We start from the raw sequence: 16,871 nt of genomic DNA on the forward strand, positions 1-16,871 counted from the left end.
GCTGATGCTTCCATGTTTGTTCTTGGGAGCTTGACATCCTTAGGGAAGAAGAGGCCGTTACGTTAGCTCCTCACCGACTTCACTAACTTATGAGGAGAATTTAAGCTGCTTGGATCACCAGCCAAACCAATGCAGTGGTGCTCTTACAGATAGCAGTCCAATTCATTTTATACTAAAAGCAGCACAGGGGCAAGCAGTACCTAGTTGCTGCTGCAGCACAGGGGCAAGCAGTACCTAGTTGCTGCTGCAAAAATCTGCCACTGGGAGAGTATTTTTGAACTCTTGATCTTCTTAGAGATAGTAGGGTAATGCAGGAAAGATCACATATTTCATTCCTATGACTTGCTCATACACAGCCATGCCACACTGAATGAAAGAGGAAAAATGGTTATTGGTTGTTCTGCTGTCTACCCATCCCACCCAGACAGACTGCAATAGAGTACAGTAAGATAGCCAACATCTTCTCACAATGCACAGAGAAAAGAATAGAGGTAGAAGAATCCTACCACAGGATTTTTTCACAAGCTTGATTTGTTTCACTCCTGAAAGCCCTGATCTAGTCTGCTTTATGCTACATGGTACACTGGTGTGCTAGTAAGCAAAGCTCAAACAGGATCAAAATAAAAGCCAGCAGTGGAGGAGAGGTAAATGGCAATGAACAGCACAATTTTCTATGTCAAAAACATCAAAGCTTTATATTTTTGGAAAAAGAGCGCTTCCTTTAAGTTGTCACATACTAGACTAAGCTATAATGGACTATCAGAATCTAAATTTCTGTGAGAACTTTTCTCCCAAAAGCACAAAGTAAATGCTTCCAGGATATTGCATAAACAGGCAAAAAAATGAAGCAAACTACTAATAGAGGCTAGTCTTCCAATCACTCATATTTTAAATATCAAAGGAGCAAGGGGAAAATACCAAAGCAAAGATCATTTGTCTACTAGAGCCTTTAAATATGAAACCTTAATATTAGAATATAGAAAATGCCTACTACAAAGGTATTTCTTTGACAAGAACCACATCTGAAGAAGGATGGCCTATTAAGCAGCAAGCTCAAATACAGCCTGCTCTCAAATGTCAGCAGAAAAGTAGTGTCTTTCCACCAGGTCTATTCCCTACATACAGCCACAGACTCATGCTAAATATAATGATAAAAATAGCCAATTGAAGGTTTATCACTCCTTTTTGTCCTATGAAGGCAATGCAGTTCAGAGAGAGAGAGCAGAAGTTTAGACTTCATTGTAAGTCATCAAAATAATTTATAGTTGGTTTAATTTCTGCAGATCATGACACAATGAGATTGTGGGGTAACAGTTCACAGCATAATCAAAACCCAAAAATTAGGCCTCACAGGAAGAAAATTTGGCCCTCAGCAATTTCTCTTCTATTGTTTGCAAGTAAAGCCTACTATAATCTCTCAATTCGCAACCCAGCTGCTATGAACAAAATAAAAATACTATAGTTCTGCTCATTTTAAATTGGTTCCTTCCTGTAATCCAGAACCAATAAGAAAGAAAAGTGTTCTACTGCTGCACTCTTTTTAGAGTCACTTCTATGGAAACCCAGCTCTTACAAAAGTAGTACTCTGGCACTGCACAAAAGCCAAGAAGCACTGAACTCCATATGAAAAACTTAAGCATCAACCGTTTTCAAAATCTGTCTTACCAATCAGCACAGACTGGTGAGAATGCTTATGTTATGTCCAAAACTGCCAAGGAAGTGTCTCTGCCGCATAAAAAGGAAGTGATGGGAGAAACCAAGCAAAGGCACAAAAACTGCAGCACAGGATATCACAAGAAAAGTAGATAAAGTCATTCCACTGTCAGAGACTCCTGTTCAGGCCTTCCTCTGCTCAAAACTGGGAAAACTGCAATCCATGTTTTTGCATAAGTGTCAGCATCACAAGTCAAACCACAGGGTCCACTGTCTGAAACCAGTCTTTATTTCCCTTTTTGCTCTGAAATAATAAATTACATTATTTTTTCTCTTATTGATTGTACCTACAGCTTAGACATTTCAATTCTTTCCACCTGTGAAAGCTAAAGAAAACTTTTGATAAAAATAGACAAGACTGTCTTATAACTACAAAATTCTAGAAGCTTAACTTGAAAGAGAAAACATTATGTCCTTACTGTCACTACAAAACTGCTATAGTGCAATATATCCCTAAGAGAGGCATGGGTTACTTTTCAGATCACGTAATTTATGGAGAGGGGAAAAAATCATGTGACACCAAGTCAACGAAAAATCAGATTAATCTCTTACACTAATCATAAAAGACAGTTAGTTTCTTTCTTAAAGGTGTACTGATACTATTTTGTTCCTGTTCCAAACACCATTCAAAGTTCAAGTGCAAATAAACATCTGATCATTCAGCTGCTGAAAAACATTGTTTAACACTTGCAGTATAGTGTATTCAAAACAGGAAGAGGAAAAAATAAAACCCAGAAAGACACATAAGCAACCAACTCACAAGACAGAACAGATTCTTACTTTATAACCAGAACAGATGAGCATCATATCTCTGATAATGCACACTTAAAGCAATTTACAATTAATACCATGTTTCACTATGTATTTCACCACATTTTCTTGATAAAAAGTTTAATGTTTCCAGTTTTAGGTTTAAGCCAAGAAAAACTCTTGTGGCAAATTTCAAGCAAGCTCTGAAAATAGTAAGTTTTAACTGGTTTAACCTTTCCTTTCTAAAGAAGTCTTCATATTGGATTATGTTTTCTAATTGCTGAGAGAGTAGAATAACATCTGAAAGGACATGAGTTGCCATTTTGAAGCACTTCTAGGGAAAAAAAATATTACTTCAAAGCACAGAATAAGGAAAGATTAACTCAAGTGTTCTGGAATTTCATTTAAAATTAGTGCCAATAAAACCAATAAAATTAATTGGAAGTGCTATAAAATAACCTTTTACTTTCTTGAGAAAAATAAATAAAGCTTTAATTCATTCAGATCTCTGGCACCTCTCTCCTGGTTTCTGCAACAAGATGGCTCAAACATCCATTTGATCACACAAGAAGCATAAAAAGTTTGTCTTCATAAGCTACTAAAACCCTAAACTATTCTTCCTCCTTGACTTACCAGTCTAACTGTATGATACAGCTATAAAGGCACAAATAAAACTAGAAAGTTAAAAGCTAGATTTTTAAAAGGACTGAAGGAAATAAACCAAATTAATTGCTAAAAACATTGTTTTATATGCAGTTAACAAAATTCTTCTGGCAATGAAAAATGAAAGCTCCTAAGGTTGGCTTTCTGAAGTAACTGAAGTGTTTCAATCGCCCTCTAGTGTTAAAATTAATGCAAGGGCTAGCCAAGAGTAAGACCGATACTTGCGTATATAGCTGTAAAGCTAAAAATTCAAAAGTAGAAAGGACAATTTTGTCTTGAAAATGAAGGCTTCTCAAGTGTTCTTTTCAAAGTGCCATTCTGCCCCACAGCAGTTGGCTACATGAACTTACGGAAGGTTTTTTTACTCAGTTTCAGCCCTATATTTCTGTGAAAAATGAAAACAATGACTAAGGAAAAGTTCTGCTTGACACTGAAGAAGGAAATTATAGGAATTTTAAGAGAGAAAAGAATCGATCATCTACTTCTGTAGCCCAAGCTCCAAGATAAGCAAACATTAAAACTAAAGGAAGAACTTTATGATTCACTTTACATAAAATAAGCTGTTTATATACAAGCATTCAAGATGAAAAATTCTCATTTTTCCTCCTCACGCCCCACATATGAATTTTAAATTGAGTTTAACTAGCATGCAGAACAAGGAAAACTAAGAGGGAAACCTTGTCTGAAGGTCATAAAGTCCTTTACCAGCAAATTAAATGAAATCCTGAGCACCACTAACAAAATAAGGAATAAAGTTAATATGCCAAAAAGACTAAGCACCTCAGAATATAAAGTGCTGAAAGAAGAAAGAGAAATATTCTAACACATGAGATATATAATGGGATAAAATATGAAAATGCAGATCAAGGATTTAATGACTGGGGGGAAAAAAAGCACCACCACTTTTGGATTGCTACATCAAATTCAGCCAGTGTTACTTCTGAAGGAATCACTGCCCAGTCTAAAGCTGGATATAATGCATATAGTTCAATGGAAATCAACAGATCCATTATTCATAGCTGCATTTGTTGTATGCAAAGCAGAGGCTTTACTCTGAGCCAGTACTGACCAAGTTTGCTGCAGAGCCAGTAACACTGTGATCACACTAGAACAGTGCTGCTCCTGATCTATCTAATCCATCTGGGAGATAAGAATGATTATCTCAGTTGTAATACTGTTAATAGAACATCTACTCCTCTTTCAGGACTTGGATAATACCTTCATATAACACCACAGTTGTACTACTTCAGTTAGCAGTAACTGAGGATTTTCTGAACAGTGTCTGGTATTACATGTGCATTAATGTCTTTGCAAGATCAGGGACTGTCTTTATGACAATCTACCAGCAGGCCTGTCACACCATTAAAACCTGTATTACATCTAATCAAGACATGAAGTCTCAGGAAAGTCAGTTGACTGGTTTGGAATGAATGACCTTCTGGCTCTTAAACCAAGGAAGGAGAGGCTGGCAGGTCTTTGATGGGAACCTCCTTGAAGCACAAGAACAGTCTGTTCCACGGCTCAGGAAAATAAGTATACACATACATAGGAGGTTGGCTTGGCTAAACAAGGAATATAGTACTGAGCCCTAATGCAAACAGGACGTTCACAAAAAATAGAAACATGGGCAGGTTACAGAGAAGGAATACAGAAACCTTGCTTGGCACATACAGAGTGCTGCTAGGAAAGCCAAATCTCACTTGAAATTGGCAAGGGACATCAAGGGCAACAAGAAAAGCTACATCACTAGCAAAAATGTAAATGAGGAAAAGACAGACCTGCTGAGGGATGGATGATATAGTGCCAGCAGATACAGGTAAAACTGAGGTTCTTAGTGTCTTCCTTGCCTTAACTTTTCCAAGGAAGGTCTTGGGCCCCTGGATCTAGAGAGGGTTCAAGGAGAATAAAGACTATCAGTAGATGAAGTAAATCGGGTGAGGCACCTCTTAAAGAATCTCAACCCATACATGTTCTCAAGGTCCTTCACTGAAGAGTTGATTTTGAGACAGTCAGCCTACAGCAGGTACTGGTGCATGAAGCGGGCATTCTGGAACACATTTCTGGGCATATGCAGAAGCTGTTGGTGAGTGGGAACAAACAACAGATGTACCAGTGACAAATCGTGCCCAACCAACTTGACTACCTTTTATGACAAAAAAACTGGATTTGTGGATAATGGGACAACATTGGATGTCATTTACCTCAGGCAAGTCTTTAGAAGTCTCACAGTGTTCTTGTTATCCAAGTTATGGATACATTACATATGGATATATTACAGTCTGGATGGGTTGACAACTAGATAGGTAAAAACTGGCCAGAAAGATAGGCTCAAAGAATAGTGGCTGAAGTGCCACACTGTATGCTGAATGCCAGCAACGGGTACCGCAGAGGTCTAGCTCAAGGCATGTTCTGTTTTAACTGTTATCAGTGACCTAGAGAAGGCGACACACTACCCTCTCATCAAGCTTGCAGATGACAGCAAAGTAGGGAATACAGTCAATATGGTCCAGAGCAGGGACCCAGAGGTCCTAGACAGGCCAGAGGAACAGCCTATTAGCAAAGGAATTCTGCTGAAAAGGAGAAGTGAGTCCTAGTGAACATCAGGCTAAACAGGAGTCAGAATTATGCTTTGACAGCAGTGAAGGCTAAAAGCTGACTGGGCTGTATCTACAGGGGCATACGGAGTAGGCAATGAAAGTGATCATACTCCTTTACTCAAGACTGTACTAAATCCAGTTTTGAGCCTTCTGTACAAGAAAGATATTGATAAACTTGAGGAAGTCACATTGCAAAGACCACCAAGATGCTCAGGGAGCTAAAGCACTGGACCTGTGAGGAAAGGCTTAAGAAACTGGGCTTGTTTAGCCTATGAAGTCTTTGAGGGAACATAACAGCAGACTTTCAGTTCCTTAGAGGTTACAGAGAACGCAGAGCCACGCTAGTTATCAAGTGACAGGAGAATGAGAGACAATAAACTGAAGTTGCCACAGGACACTGAAAACATCACTGCTCTGAAGTAGTGGAACATGTGTCGGAGAGATCATGGAATTAATACCCATGTAGATTTTCAAGAGTCACCTGGAAAAAGCCAGCATTGATACTGCTTTGACTAGGAGCTGGGGTAGACGATCCCTGGAGGTCCCTTCCAACATGAATGATTCTGCAAGTGATACCACCTTATAACCCTAACCAAAAGGGAGACAGGGGTATCACAGATTCAATGCCCTTTGTGACAGTAACATCACAAACATCAAAATTACACAAAATTAAATTTGTTTAATTTTGGGTGCTCACCACTCTGAGGCAACTGCGTTTATAAAAGCTTTTAAAATGGTATTTGAAAATGCATTAACATCTGGCATATGCCTACTCCAGGGTTTCCTGTTCTGCATTCACAAGGAGTGCTGGCATGTATTTGTAGCATTGAGGAATGTTTGGGCTGCTTACCTGCAGCTTATGTGTTTAGTTGGCAGCATTTGTTTCAAGAAAATTTAAATCAGTGTCCCCACTCCCTCTGTATGCTTCCTTCAATACGGGTACCAAGATGCATAAGGTCACATAGAGACAAGCTTTTAACCACGCTGGAAGCAAGTCTGGAAAGTTTCCATGACACAGACGGTTTGCCCTTAGCCTGTGTCTCATCTCTGTAGCGCCATTATCCTTACTGTATCTGCTCCATGAGAACCATCATTAGCATGAAGGCTAACAGTTGTACAACAGTGTCAAGTATCTCACCACAGTAGCCAGTGATGGGATCAACATTTAATGCCATTAATCTAGATTAAACCTTCATGTAAATCAAGACTAGACTCGCTGACACAAATTCTGAGAGCAGCGATAACTCAGCAAGGCCAAACCAAATTGCTGCCTGGAATGCAGAGTCTGATGTAATACTTGGCTTCGAGTTGCTCCCATGCCTCTCAGTTACACATACAGAAACAGTCTCCCACATCGCACAGCTACTTTTGTTCAGCAGTTTTGTGAAATCCGTCAAAAAACTCAGTGCTGTTAACACCAGTATCAGCAGTAAGGCACTACATCACAGTAAGCACCCTGGATCTCTGAAGCACAGTTACATATTTAGGAGGACAAAAGATAAACACAGTTTTAAAACAGAAAATTATGTTTATTAATATTTCATAGAAATGTCAAAGTCTGTAAAGTAGAGGAGACCAGAGTTCATCAAGTACAGAAGTTTCAAAATCACTTTGCTCAGTTACATACTTTCGTGGCAGTGCTACTGCTTTATGCGCATTCTCAGCATCATATAATTCCGCTTCAGGGGCATGCTCATATACCACAACCAACACATGTACCATCATCCTTTGGGAATGTGAGTCAGTACAGCATCTAACCTGGCATCCAACCACCTTTATAAAACAGCTCATCTAACCAAGGGCTATTTCCCATCATTTTTGTTGACATTCCCACAACTGTGGGCAGACTAATTCTCTAGGGGCATGCAGACTGTTTCCTTTCTCTCTTCTTCCTGAAACTCCCACAATGCATTCCCGTTGCGTGACAGAAGTTACTGAAACAGGAGGAAAATGCCTCAATTTTTGCTGAATAATAAACATGGATCCAATTGAATGCAACAGCTTTCCTGGTACAAAGTGATGCACTGATGTACCATGTTCTTACAGCACCAGAAGTTCACCGGTCCCTTCACAGGAAGCTTTTGGGCACTGTTGTCAGATCAGAGCTGACACATCAGCCTGCTGGTGCTTCACTTAAAAAAATATTGGACCATGCGCAGTCTTAAAACACCAAGTGCTGTGTTCTCACAGGAATGGACAAAGAATCTCATAGCTGTCAGTGAAGAGAGAACTTGTTCCCACTTGAAAAATCCCTAATTGAACTTAACAGGTAAAGAACAGACTTAAGAGCTGAAACCAAACATTTCATATCCCTTTCTGCTAGTAGGATTTCTTTAGTATTATATTTAGGTATTTATTACCTAACTGTGCCCCCAACCGTTTTAAATGCACTAAACTAACAACCCCACTATCAACCTTGATGATAACTTCTACAGTTTATAATGATGATATGCCATATGAAAAGAAGTACAAAGTTTTCTTTCATTGTTTATCCCAACTTGGAGTTTCAGTGAACCTCTCCTTGTACATGACAGAAAGCAAAGGTTTTCTTTTAAAAATCTTGGAAGACTGTCAAATTAAAAGACAGGACAGCATGTATAACAACACTACAAGTTTCCAATTTTAAATATTTCATACGTTTGTTCTGATTTGGTATCCATGGAATCATGATAATGCAAAACAGAACAGTACAAACTGAATTAACAGATGTTATTGTGAAACAAAAGTACACGTACGTACTCTGTAAATTGAGTGCAGACAACAAAAAGTAGATAAATCACTAAACAGTTCCAGTATTTCCAGTATTCTCAATGAAAACATTGAGAATTAGTCTTTCTTTTACAACCTTACCTTAAGAGAGAAAATGTCTGTGCCCATACTACTTTATTTCTTTTCATTCATCTAAGGTTCATCAGCCTAATTTAATATATTTCACACTGCATAGCTCTGGATGCTTTAACAAACAGGAATTTGTCTGAGCTTGGCTGGATTCCCTCAATTGCATCCTCACCCACCAGTTGTAGATGACTGGTACTAGCCAACTGTAAACCACTGTTCCTGAACAAGCAACAATTGTCCAAAAAAAACAACATAACGCACCACAACACTGAGTTTAGTCTATGTATTGTTCTGTGCTGCTATCAAAGGAACCACTCGCACGCAAATACAAAAGCAGGAAACATTAAAAAAGTACGTTCCTTGGCACCAGCTCTTTGCCGGCGTAAGTCTTCATTGTACAGTGCATCATGCAAATAAATAAAAGATGCACTGCGGGCAGATTTAAAGCAAAACCAAAGCAACCCCCAAACCAACCAATACCATCCTCCATTAAAAAAAAAAAAAATCACACACACACACAAAAAAAAAACACACAAAAATGCCACTAAATTGACAAACACTTGTGACTTCAGTATAAAGTCTTAACAGAGGTCAGCGATACCCCTGAGATTTTATTTCAGCCATTAGCTTTGAAAGCCAGGCATATAGAAATGTTAGTAAATGCCAAAGGTAAGCAATAGTACTGTTGCCCAGCCATACTCACTGGCTTTCCACCTTTGGGGGTTTTTTTGTTGGTATTTTTTTAATTAATGAATTCATAATAACATAATACAAGGCAGGATACCTGTTTCACTAGTGTACTACTTTTCTTATTCAAAAGTGCAAAATATAAATACTCAACTCACTCCTGGAGTCCTCTTCCCATTTGCACGTCTCTGGAGCGACCCAAACAGCACCAAATATAGGGGTGGCTGGGCAAAGAGCCAATTTGTCTGTGTGAGGTCCCCCATACAAAAAACAACTCTTAGCACATCTTTCTAGTAGGTGAACAGAACTTAGAATCACAAGCCATGAAAAACAAACCAAACCAGTTTAATAATGCATATTTTAAGAAACGCTGCTCACAATGCTTTAAATACATAGCAACCATTGAAAAAATGAACAAAACAGTGAACAAAACATACACGTCTCAACATGCACTCTTCACTAACTTCTTCCGCCTGTTTCTTTATTCTTTTTAATATGTACAAGGCACGAAAGAAAAAAACAGGAAACACTTCCAGAGAATCATGTTACCATTAAATATTAATTAGATACATAAACACTATTTAGGCTAAAAACAAATCCCTGGAGACAATATGAAGTAATTGTTAAACATTATCTTTTTAAAAGTGTGTTTATTAAAAAGAAAAAAAAAACATTTTAAAATCAAAACCACTTTAAAAAAATGACGTCCGAAGCTACCCAGTTTTCTGGTTTCACTTTAAATTGCAGAAACAATTTTAAAATATTACAAAAATTAACATATCAAAAAGATATATGTCATTGTATCAGTTTTGCCCAGTAATTGGAATTAAGATACCTATTATTTTCAGTAGTGTCATATGACAAGTGCGTCACCCTTCAGCTTCCTTGGGTTGAGAACAACCCAAAATAAGTACAGGGTCAACACTCTGTGTGTGAACACTCATATGAGAGACAGAGCCCCTGCAAAGTCCGATAGTGCTCTAAGCTTACTTTCTACCCAGATTCAGTCAAACTTTTCTGTAAAGGTACGTTCATGCTTTTGCAACCACTCCACACAAATCTGTGTCATCTGTCCTGTTCAGAATCACAGGCACTGAATTCTGTTTCTGTCATTAGTCACACAAAGCTCACTCTCCAGACCCACAGCATCTCCTGTCATTTTTACCACTACTACTAGCAACTCAAGTCGTACTACTATGTACAATATACTATTAGTACATTCAAGCCTGATTTAATGTTCATCATTGGAACAGAAGGTAAAAATAAACATACAAACACAAACCAAATGCTAGCAACACTGGGTTCAAATTTTATCAATCTTGCATAGCATCAAATAGGTCCGTTCAAAATGTTGCTCCTCCTGGTCCACATGACAGGCTTTTTGTCATTTGGTATGGCTTTCAGTTTCCCTCTGATTTTAGTGCCTGACTCTGCTACTGAATGCTTTGTCAAACTCCAAATACGTTTTATCAACTCCCAATTCAATCAATAATTCAATCAGATAAGATTCTAGGATTTGCCTGATGCAGCTCACTTAGAAAAAGAAGTTTCCTGGTGAGTTACATTGGGGAATCTCCATAAGCCTCTGAAACCCCCTACCTAAAAGAAAATTAAAGGAAATACAATATGCTTTCCATCTCTTATATCCTGAGCTCTATAAAGCAATAGTGCATTCATGCCATACTTTATACCTTTGTGTCATGCCATACTGCTTTGTAGTATCTGTCCTCAGACGTTGTGCATCACATCCTACCTAGCTGACCATTTATTTTTAATTCCTCCATTTTCCTTCTTAAACATTCCTTTAAAACAGGAAAAATTCTACAATACTAGGTCAGTTAATCTCCATGTCAGTCTGAGGGCAACACAGAGACAGGCAGTGAAGGAACTGGCAGGACAGAAAAGATAAAACAGCTTAGTCAAGTTCAGGCAAGAACAACACTGGGCTGAGAACAAGCTAACAGCATCCCAGTACTGCAGTGGGAGGAGTGATTAATTACCTTGATAGGAGGGAAAGAACTAGGAATAATGGCTATTCTTGTTACCTACATCCCCTCAACTCTTTTTCAAAAGCACTGAACTGTCAGCCCAGGCCATGGGCTTGGCAGAAAAATCCTTGGCAATAACTTCTACATAATGATACACTATACAAAAAGTATAAGGTGTAGCAGGAAAAGACCTCTGTGCTGCTGCCTGAGGGGCACTCAACTGCCTGAAAAACTGCAACAATTGAACCAAAGAGTCAGGAAGCAAAATTAATAGGAAGCAATTTGATACTGGCTCTACAGAGGGCTGGAAAGTTCAATATTTTCCCCTCACTGCCATTTACAACCTCTGCAATACTCTACAAATGCTTCTGCTGACTGTCAGACACCCTTTGAAAATGATGAGGTGGAGATCAGTACTTCTAACAAGAAAAGTAGGTGGGTATTCCACGATCTGCACTATGTCCACATGGAGCTACAGCTACATGACCTCTTTCCTACAGTGAAGGAAATTGTTCAGGGTTTATAAGGGCAATAATTTTTTTTGCAAAAAGAATAAAAAGAAAGAAGAATCCACTGAAAATGAAAGTTTTGGTACTCTAGTAAGTTAACTTTCTTGGTTCCTTAAGTTAACTACACCTGACCATACACAGCCTTTCTGGAGACGAGCAGCATGAGCATGATGTAAAGAGCAAACATGAACAGCCGGGTCAAGAATTTAAATACAGGAGCCAAAACAAAATCCAGAGTTCAAAGTGGGTTTGAATTGACTCTACAGAGTACAAAATGCTTAAGGTCTGATAATAGACTGAAAACTGCTGCTTTTAAGAAACTGAATTTAGTTCACAGCTATTCAGCTGTGAATAGGCTAGCATTCACATATTCATAGTGATAAGATATGAACATATCACTATTGAAATATGGACCTTCCATTTCATCACAGAGATGCAGACAATATGTTGCATGCAGCAAAACAGGTCTCATGGACCAGCTCAGACCAGAGAAAAGCACCCCCCAGTTGCCTTCAGAGGCAACCATGCTCAAGAACTGCTGTATGGGAGGAAGCTGGGGACCACAGCTCTGTGGGAACTTGGTGACAAAGGACAACGCTTCTAAGGAAGAGCAGAAAATGGTGCTCTATCAGCCATCACATTCCCCATGCCTCCTCTCACATGACAAACCAGTAAGATCATTCATAAGGGAATCTGATTATACATGTCAGTAAAGACTAAAGTGAAAATTATCCTCTGTACTAAAATACTTAAATAAAAACCCACTTGCGGCAGAAGGCCACAAGTCAGATATTTGAAGAGAACAGAAGTACTATGAAAACTTTCTTGGTGACAGTGGTTGGCACCAAAGAGAACTTCTTAATTAATACTATTCCAGGTTCAAGCAACCTGAGAAGAGCTAGCGATTCAACTCTTAACAACATTTCTGAGACAAATAACTTTCCTTTCCCCTTTACAAATTTATGTTTCACTAGTGGGGTGCTCTCACATATCGAAATTTAAGTTTATGGCACATTAAAGCTTAGCTCTATAACATTACTTATCAACTTTCAGTACAGATCATTTACAGTTGTGCCTCGAGGCCTCAGAATCCAGTTTAAAACAGAGACCCCTGTAAAAGAAATCACACTGATTTGGCCAAAGGCCAACCCCAGGCTGATGCCCAGAGGAACTTTCTTTTATTCATGCTACCTTAGCAGGACTTCTAATAATGTTCCTGAAGACCTGATCTAACATTATTCATTTAATTGGACGAGCCCTTCATATGACCAAGAACAGAAACTGATGCCCAGAAGTCACCCAAATCAGACACAAACGAGGTGTTGGCCCAAATGTGCAACACCCCAGCACATTGCACACCTATTATAAATACGTGTATCTCTGACGCAACTGGGTAATCATGTTATTTCTGTAAGAAAGCCAAATAAGTTAACTAAATCTGTTCTCATACTTCTCTTTGTCACCTTGCTTGTCTGATCTCATTCTGGATTAAGCTTTACAGCCTATATTTCTACAGCATTTCCCAGGCCCTCCTCTGCAACTCACTCTTTTGGGCACAATACCCAATGAGGTATTCAGGGTCACCTTAGAAGATCTCACAGTCCACCACACTGGTAAGGCATAGTGCCAACATGCCCCCATACAATAGCACCTCAAACATTTAAACACCATTATTCGATACACCCCGTATGTTAAAATACCCACCTTCTTTAAAATCGTTACCTGCCAAAAACATACCAAAGCACATCACACACCCCTTCTGAATCCATGACACAACAGTGAAAACAATTAGGGCTCACAGTGCTTTATGGACATTAAAGAAAACATAATCACAGTAACTGGTGGGTTTAAGATATAACTGAAGACTGTCTCCACTAATCAATTTAGGTCTGACTTCTCTCCTACAATAGCTTTTGCAATACAATGCATTTAATTTTCAGTGATGAGTAGGAGCTTTTACTCAACTTCAGCACCACACACGAGCAAGGCATTCAATAATTTTATTTTCACAACATATCTGTTGTTCAGATATTCGAAATTCAAGTCTGACAAGCTTTTTAATATGCGTAAGTATGAGTATGTTTCATGGAAAGCAAAAAGCACATTTCCCGTTCTGCTAAGCATGACAAAGTCCTACCTTCCTAGCAGAAATGGACACCTTTGAAAAGAAAATCCCTGAATTACAGTACAGGCTATCTGAAATCAAGTAGCTAACACTGATCAGTAAGGTAACGAAAGTGAGGTAATTTCTAGCCCTCTATTAAAGATGGGATACTCATTTTTCAATCTGCTTTTTCAAACTGATTTAATAACATAATAGAAAAGGGAGAAAACTGCACATTACCATGCATGCAAGAAAAATCTTTTAAATATCCTATTTATCTTCTCTCTCCAAGGCATATGGGTTCTTTTGTACTCCTTGATGATGTGCACATCAGCATTCTAGGAATCAAGCCTATGCCCATTTATCCGTGTAATATGATCATTTAGTATAATTAGCATATGATATTTTGACACTACCATGGACTTGGACCAGATCTGAAATGTTAATATTTGCCTAACAGTACATCCTAGTGCCCAGTGCTATATAATGGTGTAACTGAAGACACTGACTTGATGGGCTTTCTCTTCTGGGGGCAGAGTTAAAGCTGCTGTGGGAATTCTCACTTTCATAACATAAGGCAGTTCAAACATTGTAGATAACATTACACTAATTTCTGCAGTATCAAATTTTAACAGAGTGGAAACAAGCTCAAAGTGCTCACAATACAGTAATCATTTCAGGTAGCACAAGGATGAACAGAAAGAAAACTCCAGAAACAATTTCAGACTTCCCCAACTATCTTTTCCCTAGTATACTCTACCACTCAAGGGCAGAGCCCAGCTTTCCTAAGACATAGGAATCAACAGAGCACCATTTGATATGATTCACAGCACAGCACACATGCAAAAAGTAATAAAAAAAATACTGCAAGATGTAAACACACGGCAGCCTTACAGGAGAGACATTTTATGTCTAAGCTGAGGCTTTTTATAACTCTTAAATCCTACAGCATGAAATTTCATAGGTTTTTTGTCTTACATACTGTATTGTTTTGTCTCATCTACTGCAAATACAAATGTTACTTATATTGATGCCTAACCACCCCAACTATCTCTTTGTTCTTTTTCTTGGAACAGAAATATTCAGAAGCTATTCATGTCCACTAGCAAATGTACACGTTATAAGCTATATGGACACCTTTTATTAATACAGCTTATTACTAATTTTTAGTCTCAGGAACATAGAGGTCCAACAAGTGAAATTTTCCACAGCAGTTATACAACAGAACTACTGCCTTGACACTGAAAAATCCTCTCAGTATATTTCTCTGTTTCCCTTATATAAACGCTATCCCCAGATCAATGCATCTTTGCCGTATCCCCAGGACTGAGCCATTGTGTGGCATCTCCTGAGTATCTGCATATAGCAAAGAGAATTACTGACCTCCTTTGCTACGTTTCCTTGGATACCCACAGCAGCACTTAGAGACAACCCCATGAATCATCCCATTACTTCGAATTCTCTGAGCATTTGTGGCAAGAAAATAACAAGATCACAAGAAGGTTTTGTAGGAGCTCAGTGCTGGCCCAATTTGTCTCCCCGTAACATCAATGCAAGCAGCATTAAAGCTCAGACTGACTGAGTGCAAGTATCCTTCAGAAAGATCTTACTTACTTGAGGTAACTGGGTGCACGCCAATGGAAAAGTCACAGATCAAACCTGTACAGATGAAGAAGACCAAAGTGAACTTTGTTGCTTTCTGGACCCATCTCCCATCACAAACATAATCACCTCAAGAAGACAGAAAGGAGAGATTGGAGTGTCAGAGGAAACAAGAAATTTATGTCAAATCCCACCTGCTTCTCAACAAAGTAAGTTAAGCCTACACACTGGTCTCTAGGGCATAATATACTGATTACATTTGGACCTGACTTTAAATAACGGCAGTAGGCAAAATATTCAAACAGAAAGACAGAAACTAAAGGGAAAATAGAGATTACAAGGGAAACCAAAACTTGCATGTAAATTAAATCAGAAATACTAATCAGAAGAATCCAATGCTTCTTCCCCTTTGCATTTAGGTCCCCGATCATCACCAAGACACCGGATGGCCTGTTTACAGCCCTAAAAGCAGAAATAAGTAAGACCTTTCCTGCTGAACTCTCAGCACTACTCCCAGTTTCTGGCTGGTCTCATCTTTGCATCTAGTGCAACAAATCCCTGCTGGAGCGAAAATCACACAAAACAAGAAACATAAAAGTACCCCACTTTCTCCAATTCATACTGCTACTTTCAGGGCTGTAACAGCACCAGGGTGCTACAAAAGCAGCAAACTGACAAGACTGAGACTAGGGCTTCCTCCAAGAGGATAGACACAGAACAGTACCAAATTCGGTGTCTAAAAGTCTATCAAAATTATTGCAGCTGCAGACAAAACTTAGAGGCTGAGTATTAAAAAGAAGAGTGATTATTCACCAAACTCAGTTAACAGAAATGCTTCCATTATTCCATTGCTGCTGCTGTTCTTTAAATCAATGCTTTCCCTTAGCCTGCCTCACTGCATCAAGACTCTGAAACAATGTTTTCAGAGCCTGGAAGGTGCAAAAAGTACTCAAGCAGATCTATGGGAAAATAATTAATCTTCAAATTGTTCTTACATTTCCAATATAAGGCATTTATAAAAGTCAATAAGGAAACCTGATTTCAAGAGTTATGTTTTTAAAACTAAACGCTACCCCTTTCAGAACAGTAAACATGGAGCTAATTTGCTGCCTTCACCTTCAATCTTTTTACATCCGGTTTTAAGAATTAATTTACCTCAAATTAACCATTGCCTATGTTGCCAAGAGAAAGTCTTGTGGATTTGGCAGTTCACACAGTCTATTTATTATAACTTCTAGAGCACATGGACACCTCAACATATCATACACATCAGTTTATACATCTTTCATAAAGTGAAATAATACTATATGAACACTCATCACTGATGTCAGCTTGTATGTCAAGTGCATGTAGGCAATCGGCCAACCAAGCTAGCTCCTTAGAAACACAAAAGACAACAATTTCAGCAACTGAATTCATC

The 16,871-nt window shown here is 38.6% G+C and overlaps 1 protein-coding gene across 1 annotated transcript in view; it reads right to left on the reverse strand.

Annotated features, from left to right (window-relative positions):
• Positions 1 to 15,484, reverse strand: part of TSPAN9 (tetraspanin 9) — a 153,564-nt gene extending 138,080 nt beyond the window's left edge. Inside the window, exon 1 of the mRNA XM_061360749.1 lies at positions 15,464 to 15,484. The gene's annotated coding sequence lies outside the window, so the exon portion shown is untranslated. The remainder of the gene's footprint in view (positions 1 to 15,463) is intronic.
• Positions 15,485 to 16,871: the final 1,387 nt, after the last annotated feature.

Source organism: Neopsephotus bourkii, unplaced genomic scaffold (assembly GCF_033783945.1).
Source record: "Neopsephotus bourkii isolate Nb327-2 ecotype Australia unplaced genomic scaffold, CSIRO-AGI_Nbou_v1 NB_107, whole genome shotgun sequence".
In the NCBI taxonomy this organism is placed as follows: domain Eukaryota; kingdom Metazoa; phylum Chordata; class Aves; order Psittaciformes; family Psittacidae; genus Neopsephotus; species Neopsephotus bourkii.